Raw genomic sequence first — 8,838 nt, 5'->3', positions numbered from 1 at the left:
AGGATTTGGCTAAACTGAGCATAAATGGGGTGGTGTAAAGGGGAATATTCCTCAAAGTCCTGTCCCAGCAGCACCAGCAGCACCCCAAAGCCTGTCCCCAAGGGCCACATCCAGACTCCTCCTGAGCACTCCCAGAGACAGTGACTCCAGCACTCCCTGGGCAGCTCATCCCAAGGCCTCACCACTCTGGCAGGGAAAAATTGTTTCCAGTCTCCAACCTGAGCCTCCCCTGGTGCCATTTGAGGCCATTTCCTCTCCTCCTTTCCCTTGGGACACGGCAGCAGAGCCCGACCCCCCCTCACTGCCCCTCCTGTCAGATACTCAAGCTGTGCCAGGGGAGGCTCAGGGTGGACAGCAGCAGGAATTTCCCCATGGAAAGGGAGCTCAGGCTTTGGCAGGAGCTGCCCAGGGAGGTTTGGAGTGCCCATCCCTGGAGGTGTCCCAGGAAGGGCTGGAGGTGGCACTCAGTGCTCTGGGCTGGGGACAAGGTGGGCATCGGGCACAGCTGGGCCTGGCTGGGCTGGGAGGGCTTTTCCAGCCTCAGGGATCCTGGGATTCTGTGGAATTAGAGACACTTAAAGAGGTGCCAAAGGTGAATGAGGAATACCTGGAGGTGGGAAGCTGCAGCCAGCATCCTGGCAGTTTATTTCTCTCAAGGTAACTTTTCCCCTCTCCTTTTCCTTAGTCCGTCTTCCTTGTGCTTTTCCTGGCTGATCCAGCTCCTGTTTGGGTGTATGGAAAAGGCAGGAAAACCTCCAGCAGCTTTCCATTATTTCTGCTCTCCTGCATGGGATGGCTGGATGGGGCTGGGTTGGACACTGGGGCTTGGAGCAGCCTGGGCCAGTGGAAGGTGTCCCTCCGTGGCAGGGGTGGCCCTGGATGGGATTTACGGTCCCTTCCCATCCAAACCATTCCCTGATTCTCTCCTTGGTGTCGGAGCTGGGACGGGCTGGGACACCCCTGAAGCCAGAGGTGATGAATCCTGAGACACTGAAGGGCTGGAGCTGCAGCCTGGCAGAGGATCAGCTCCATCCCAGGTGCCTTTATTTCCCAGGAATGGCAAATTCCCCTTCCCCTTTCCCAGCCTCGTGCGTGTGCAGGTGCTGTGCTGAGGGTGACGGGAGCTCGGCAGATCTGGGGGAGCGCCCAGGGCTCCAATCAGCTCCTGCTGCAGCTCAGAGGGATTAAAATGAGGCACAACCAGGAAGGGAAGAGCTGAAATGAAAGAAGTGTGAAGAAACAACAACAACAAAAAAGAGGTTGTCTTTGGGGAGCTCTGTCCTCCCTCCAGGGAGTTTTCCAAGGAGATAATCTTTGAGATGCTGGAACAAGGTATTCAAATCCCTGTTTCAAGACAGGAAAAGGAAGAAGAAAGGAAAGAGACAGCAAAAGGAAAAGGTGCCTTTTTTCTGTCAAAACTCTCTCTACCTCTTACATTGGGGAAAAAAATAAAGAACTTGCTCTATTTTACTGATAATTATTTCTCCAGCAAATGGGGTTTTAAATTTAAATGGATTTTTCTGCTGAGGGGACAAAACTTGGCCTTGGAAATTCTTCTTTCAACATGATGGTGTTCATATTTGTATCTATAAAGTGATTTGGCTTGGGATCGTTTTTAGCAGGATCTGTTAATTTGTTTAGTGTTTTTAGTGGGATCTGTGTCCTTGCCTGTGGACACCAATGACCCAACCCCAAAAAATCATCAGTGAGAGCTCCCTGCAGGTCCCAGGGCAGTGTCGCTGTCACCATGCCCAGGACAAGCTCCTGCAGTGCTTTCCAGGGACTCAGGGAATCTTGTGAGGTTTTCAACGCCAGGTGTGTGTGGTTGAGGCCTGGCACTGCAGACCTGCAAGGGTCACACGAGGGCCAGGCCAAAACCCCAAAAATGTAGCCCCATTTCATGATCTGAGTAGGGGAATTTAACCCTTTGGGTGTGAGGTTTGTAATTCCACAGTGGGTTAGGAGCCTTTGCCATTGAACACTCCATGCTGAGGACTGATTTATTTACCTTTTTTTAAAATCTTTTGGGCCTGCAAAGTGTATTTTCACATGGGAAGATGGAGTTTGGGGTTCAGGTGTTTGCTCACACAAAGGCACTTTGTGCCTGAGGGGGGAAAAGTGGGCAAAGAGAATTTCTGCTGATTGGAAAAGAGAGCTTTGAATTGGTCTGAATTCAGATCCAGAGAGCCAATATAAAGCTGGGCAGGATGGTTTGCTCCTGATTTTGTTTTCAGCTCACTGTCAGGACAGTTCTGATGCTCTGGTCTGAGGGAGGAGCAGGTGCTGCTGCAGGGAGGTGGAAAACAGGAGCCTTTTTGTGCCCAGCTCAAGGTTTGCTTTCCATCCTGGGAATCCCAGGTTTACCGAAGTTATTGCAATGAAATAATTCACTGGCAAGCTGAAACGATTCTCCATTTTTATCCACTCTGGCCACTTCTTGCTGTCGGTGCCTGTGACCCCATGGATCCGAAGGGATGTGGGCACACCCAGGGCTCCTGGAGCCCCTTCCAGCCCTGAGCCCGGCGCTCCTTGGGCTTGTGCAGGGCATTCCCACAGCGCTGTGAACACCCCCACACGGGCAGCATTGTCCCGGCAAGGATTAGCCCCTTTCACGGGATGCCTCAGCCCTTTCAGGAGCGCTTCTCTCGGCGCTCCCGGGGACGATCAATCGCCTCCTTTGGGATCCGCTCCCGCCGCGGATGCGGGGCCTTTCCCGGCTCCTGGTGCTGCCCCATGAAGTCCCCATTCAGGTACAGCCGTGCTGAGGGCGCCTTGTCCCCGCTCAGACGCGGTTTGTGAGCCCGTGGCACACCCGGGTTTTCCGACTGGCACGGAGCAGAAAGAGGTGCTTGTTTGCGCGGGGGGACGGGAGGGGAGCAGGGCCCGCTGCAGGTGGTGCCCCATCAGTAAAATGTTGTTGGAATAAAAGCTTGCAGGTGCTGGAAAACGCTTCCTGGGCCCGGAGCGAGCTCCAGAGGCTGCCAAGGCCAGACAGAACTGCTCTGTTGCCTTAAGAGTGCATAAAAAAAGATGTTTCAATGCTGTCGTCGGATCTGGGTGCTTTGCCACGGAGGACAAAAAGTCTTCTGTAAAATTGGATTTAAATAGTCCTATCTCACTTGTGCTCTGGGGGAGCAGATTCCATTGTGCCGGTGTCCCCTCTGCAGTATGATATCATAGCTTCAGAGGAAGCCTTTATTCCGAGGTCACATTAGTTTGTCCTGGGGATGCAATCATTTTTTGTGTCACGGACAATGTTTTACTGTGGAGATATGGGCCAGATGGCTCAGCCACTTGCAGTCCGGAGTGAAACAGGCTCTTTATTGTGGCTGAATAAACAGAACCTATTGTCCCCTGCTCGTGAAACTCTTGTGGCCACGGCCGGGCGAAGATGAAGTATGAAATTTTCACCGCTGAGGGAAGAATATGTAAAACAACAAGCAAAAGGGGTGTGGGCTTCCAAAACATTTCCTCATTGTCCCTTCTGTTTTCCCCCTTGGTAAAGATGAGGTATTTCCATGCCCTGCCATTGTCTGGGGTGGTTTCAGCGCTCGCTCGGGTCCCGCTCGTCCTCTGCGCCTCCTGCCCCGCCCGGGAGCAGCACCCCAGGATTTCCTGCTGCAGAGCCTGGCCAGGTGTGTGCCTGCACAGGTAGATCTTTGCCAAGTCCGTGTCTCATTATTTATTGTTTTACAGCCCTGAGAGCTCCCCCGTGGCCGGGGCTCTCCCGTGGGCTGGCAGCACATGGAGCCGTGGTGGGTGAGTAAGGAAAAAGAGATTTTCCTCCACGACAAAGAAAGAAACTCCTTTTTCCCCCCCACTCGTCCCCCCCAGGGCTGACACAGTAACTCAGGGGGCTTTTTCCCTAAAGAAAATGCACGTTTTCCTTTTAAACTGCCCCCATCCAGAGTTTCCTCCACGGCAATGTCAGACGTGCTCCTTTCCTCCCTTTAATTGCAACCCAAGCCAACCTTGACTGGCAAGGAGAAAGTCCCTGACAGGTTTGGGCTGAGTCCAGACCTTCTCAGAGAGTCTGTCAGGCACTGTTTGACAGCATGCAAATGTATGCAAATGAGGGGACACTGGCCAAGCACCTGCGGAAAGTGTCCATCCCCGCTCCCGCTCTGCTCTACCTCCTCCACACGTGGGGCTTTGGAATGCTGCTCCGTCTCCCCGTGCCAGAGGATTGTGCGGCCGTCAGCACAACGCGGGGCTGGGCAGAGCCGCGCTCTTTGTCCTGCCGGGCGGCGCAGCCCCTGCGCAAGGGCCGCTGCCAGGAGCGGGGCCGTGGCTCCCATCCAGCCCTTGTGAATCCTCCTTTCTGCCTGCTCGGACCTTCCCTTCAGCATCCCGGCCCTTTTGGGGTTGCCCGTGTCAGGGAAGGCCTTCTGTTCGCCGGCAGCGAAGGCGCCGCGGCCGCGGAGGCGCTGCCAGACAAAAAGGCAGCAGCTGGAGCGGGACGCGCACGGGAACCTGCGGCAATCCCAGCGCCGGGGGAGGCGGCGAGGGAGGAGGGACGGAGGAAGGAGAGGCACCTTGAGGAAGGCAAAACTGCCAGAGAGAAACTCCGGCTGCCGCAGCCGTGGGGAGCGGCCGAGCTTCTCCTCTGTGCCCCTTGGAGCAGCCCCTGGAAGGCTGGAGGGCTCCGTGTGCTCAGGGATGGGGGCGATTTCCTGCCCCGAGGCTGCACAGGGGCGAGGAGGGCGAGGGAGGTGTTGCAGGGCTCCTTAAATAGAGAAGGGCTGCGAACTCAGGGAGGTTTGGCACCTGAATTCAGACCTTGCGGGGGAAGAGCAGCTGGGCTTTGAGAACGTTGGGTCAGGCACACATCCCACACCAACTTCCAGCCAAACTCGGGGTGAATCCTTCCAAATCCCCTGCGGCAGCCTCAGTTTCATACAGCGGGACATCCCAGCCAGGGATGACGCTGTGAATGGTCCGAGGGTCACATGGAGACACAGGACATGGCACACGGCTTCCAGACGGCTCCCTGGGGGCTGGATCCCAACCAGAGGCACCTGGGAGTGCTGGCAGGGCTGGCAGGGCAGAGGTGTCTCCCCCTGAGCCACAGCCTCAGCTGGAATCAAGAGGATCACAGGATCATGGAATGTCCTGAGCTGGAAGGGACCCACAGGGATCACCCAGTCCCACCCCTGGCCCTGCACAGACACCCCACCAATCCCAGCCTGGGCATCCCTGGCAGCGCTGTCCAAACGCTCCTGGAGCTCTGGCAGCCTCGGGGCCGTGCCCATTCCCTGGGGAGCCTGGGCAGTGCCCAGCAGCCTCTGGGGAAGAACCTTTCCCTGCTCTCCAGCTGTGCCAGTGGAGGCAGGATCCTCGCTTGGGTCCATCTCTCCCGCTGGGAAAAGCCAGGTCATGCTGGACTTGAAACCCAGCTTGAAAACCATGGAGTAAAACATCCGTAAAGATGCGTGAGGCAGCACATGGACACCACAGCCCAGGTCTAAGGCCGAGCTTTGAGAGTCGGAGACCTGGCAAAATATGGGAAACATCCCTCAGGCTTGGGATAGCAGTGATCTGGGAAATACAGGCGGCTTCTGCTGGAAGCCAGGTGGATGCAGAGGGGTTGGAAGTTGCTCCTGGGGCTTTTTCTGTGGCTGGGGACTGGTAAGAACCAGGCTGTTGTGCAGGGATGGGGATGCACAGTCAGCAGGGTGCCTCCAGAGCTCCTCTGGCACCAGTGTCGTCACCCACCCCCCTGGAGCCGCACACCCAGAGGGACTTGCTCCAATTCCCCCTGCTCCGTATGGAAATCAGCCCCCGCTTTCTCGGGAGAGAGAAAATCAGCGCTGCTCCGTCCGGGCTTTTTTGTTTGGTTTTCTTTCTTCCCACTTTGCAGCCCAAGGTAGCTGCATTTAGCAGCTTTATGTCCTTTCTTTGCTGCTGCGGCAGGGTTGTGGTCACTCAGGCAGCAGTAACTTTGAAAAAATGACCCGTCTACACCCAAACAATAACAGAATCCCCCTTTTTATGTTGGCAACGCCCAGCGCTTTCTCTGCCCTTCAGGACTCCCCACGTAGACGCAACTGTTTGCCCAGCCCTCTTCTGAACAACTTAATTAAGCAAAAGAAAAAGTGTCACTTTCTGCCGGGCTCACAAAAACAGAGCTGAGGGGGTAAGGAGGGGACGCGGCAGCAGCCCCGCATTCCTCGGAGGGCTCGGAAGGGACCCTGTCCCCAGCCCGCTGCCGTGGCACTGCTTTGTCCGTGGTGGCGGCAGCGGCGGGGCTGAGCCTGTCCCCAGATGCCAGGAGGGGCTGGTGGCACCCCTGTGCCCATTCCTGGCGGAGCCGGGCAGGTCCCAGCAGTTTCCCAAACTTTATGAAGAGGGGAGTAGCTTTTTCCTTTTTGGGGACCAAACAGCTCGTCTTCCCACCCAGGGCAGCTCTGGAGGCTCCCAGATTTCCCTGTGTCCACACCAGGAGCCCGCTGGGAACACGTGGGATGCGTGCACACGCGGGTCTGTGGTGATGGCAAAGGCTCCCTCCGAAATGCCCGAGTGCCACAAGGGAACAACGCTCAATTCCTTCCCTTCGGAGAGCGGAGACCCTCGGGGAGCACCTCGGCGTCCCCTTCCCAGGCTGCCCAGGCTGCTCCGTGTGGCTCCAGCTGCTGCCTGTCCAAGGAAAGGGATGAGGCTCTCACCACGAGTGCTTCAAGGGCCTGGGCTTTCAGGGCTGTTTTATTTAACGAGGGGGGAAAGTTGCTCTTAACCAGGCAGGGGAGGCTGGAGCAGAGCTGTCGGGCTGAGTTATGTTCTCCCCTTCTGCCTTAATCTCCATTAAAGGAGCATAAATTCATTTCGGACTCCAGCTCTCCAGAGGTCAGGGGCTGCTGTGGCTCTGCACGGCCCCGAATCAATGGCCCGGCTGTTCACCCCACACACATGGGGGGTTCTGAGGGACGGGGGCTTGGGGGGTTCTTTTCAGATAAAAAAGATTAAAAATAGTGTTTTGCCCTGTTCTCTCCCATCCCAGCCACTGCTTTCCTTTAGTTGTCCCTGGCAGTAGGAGCCTGTGCACTTCAGAGATCCTGGAGGCCTCAAACCAGGCTGTCAAATTTTTAATAATGAAAATGAACAAGGCCAGACAGGCCCTTAAGTGCTTGACTGTATTTTCTTGGGCTCTTCCAGCCCTGATAAACCCTTTGATTTAAGAGTAAAGGAAGCCAGGCAGCAGGAGGTACATCCCCAAGGACTGAGATCTCTTGCGATGAAGGTGTGATATTCCCTTTGGAATTCCAAGGTGGGAACAAGCACAGCAAATTGTGGGGGGGACTGGAGGGGCAAAGCTGCTCTCCGGATGTGGGGCAGCACCAGCACAACCCTCAAAGGCCAGCCTTGGCATCCTCAGAATTCCAAAACTGTTTCACACGTGCATGGTCACTCACACAAACATGGAGAACACCTGGAAGGAGGAATTTCCCCATGGAAAGGGAGCTCAGGCCTTGGAAAGAGCTGCCCAGGGAGGTTTGGAGTGCCCATCCCTGGAGGTGTCCCAGGAAGGGCTGGAGGTGGCACTCAGTGCTCTGGGCTGGGCACAAGGTGGGCATCGGGCACAGCTGGGCACAGCTGGGCTGGGAGGGCTTTTCCCACCTCGGAGGTTCCGGGATTCTGGATACAAACACCCCAAACCGTCAGGGAGAGGCCGATCCCGATGTCACCGCAGGGCCTGGGATGCAGCAGCAGCCCCTGGCAGCCACCAGGATTTTGGGGTGCAATCCCTCGGTAATTTTACCCCATTCCACAGCCACGAGGGGACTCTTCCCTCGGAGCGGAGCAGCCAAGGCCGTGTCCTGTGGGAGGCAGAGCAGCCCCTGGGGCGAGCTGTGCTGGATTTCAGGGCATTCCGAGCTCCTCTGCTCACCAGCACCGCTGGGGAATGACAGAGCTCCAACATTAAAGGGCAAAGGAGGGAGAAAGCTCCTTGTGCAGCCTCCTCCTGCTCCATTCTCCTGGCACAGGGGTACAGGAGCGGCCCTTTATTGTGATTAATATCTGGGAAGCTTCTTAACAAGGCTTAGCTTGATAGGTGGCTCTTGTTGGAGGAAATTTATGGCCTGGTACTTCCTCAGTGAGACTTCCCACGTTGAATTGTTGAACATTACTGACCCTGCTGCCCAACACGAGGGGGTGGGGATTTACACAGATGTCTGGTAACTGTGGAAGGTGCAAAAATCCAGAAGAACAACCTGCATTACATCCATTGGAAGCGGCTGGTGAACAGAGGTCAGGGGGAGGCCCGCGCCAGCGTGTGAGCCGCAGTGTTTTGGTGCAGTTTGTTTTTTGATTAGTGCAGTTCATGACCGGGCCATCCCACCTGAATAACAATCAGCGCGATTCACGGCGGGCCGGGAGAGGGCAGGGCCGCCCGCCGCGCCGCCCATATGGAGCCGGCCCTGGGAAGTGCGGAACCTTCCCAAACCCAGATGGTTCGGCTTGACGGCTCTGGCACGGCCCCAGCAATAACCTCTGCCGATATGAAATCATCAAGATCTTGACCCCCCCCCCCCCCCCCCCCTCCTCCCTCTCCCCTGCTCGCCCCCTCCCGCCTGCCTCCGACTGTACTTATGGCAACAAAGCCGAACGGGATCCAGGGACAGCCGCGGGATGGGATGGGATGGGATGGGATCGGCCGCTGAACGATGCTGGCATTAAAGCCAGGCTCTGCACCCACTGCAATTTTTTTCCCTTAATTTTTTAATGGTGTTGGGTTTTTTCCTTTTTTACCTGGCGCTGTCTTTGCCTCCTGCAGACGAGGGGAGCAGCCAAGGGGCAAAGCTGTGCCGCTGGGAGCAGGAGGGGCTGAGGAGGTGAATC

The sequence above is a fragment of the Corvus kubaryi genome, unplaced genomic scaffold (genome assembly GCF_017639235.1).
Source record: "Corvus kubaryi isolate FWS band 111438036 unplaced genomic scaffold, C.kubaryi_AGA036_p1.0 114, whole genome shotgun sequence".
Lineage (NCBI taxonomy): Eukaryota > Metazoa > Chordata > Aves > Passeriformes > Corvidae > Corvus > Corvus kubaryi.
This window is presented reverse-complemented; position numbering follows the sequence as displayed.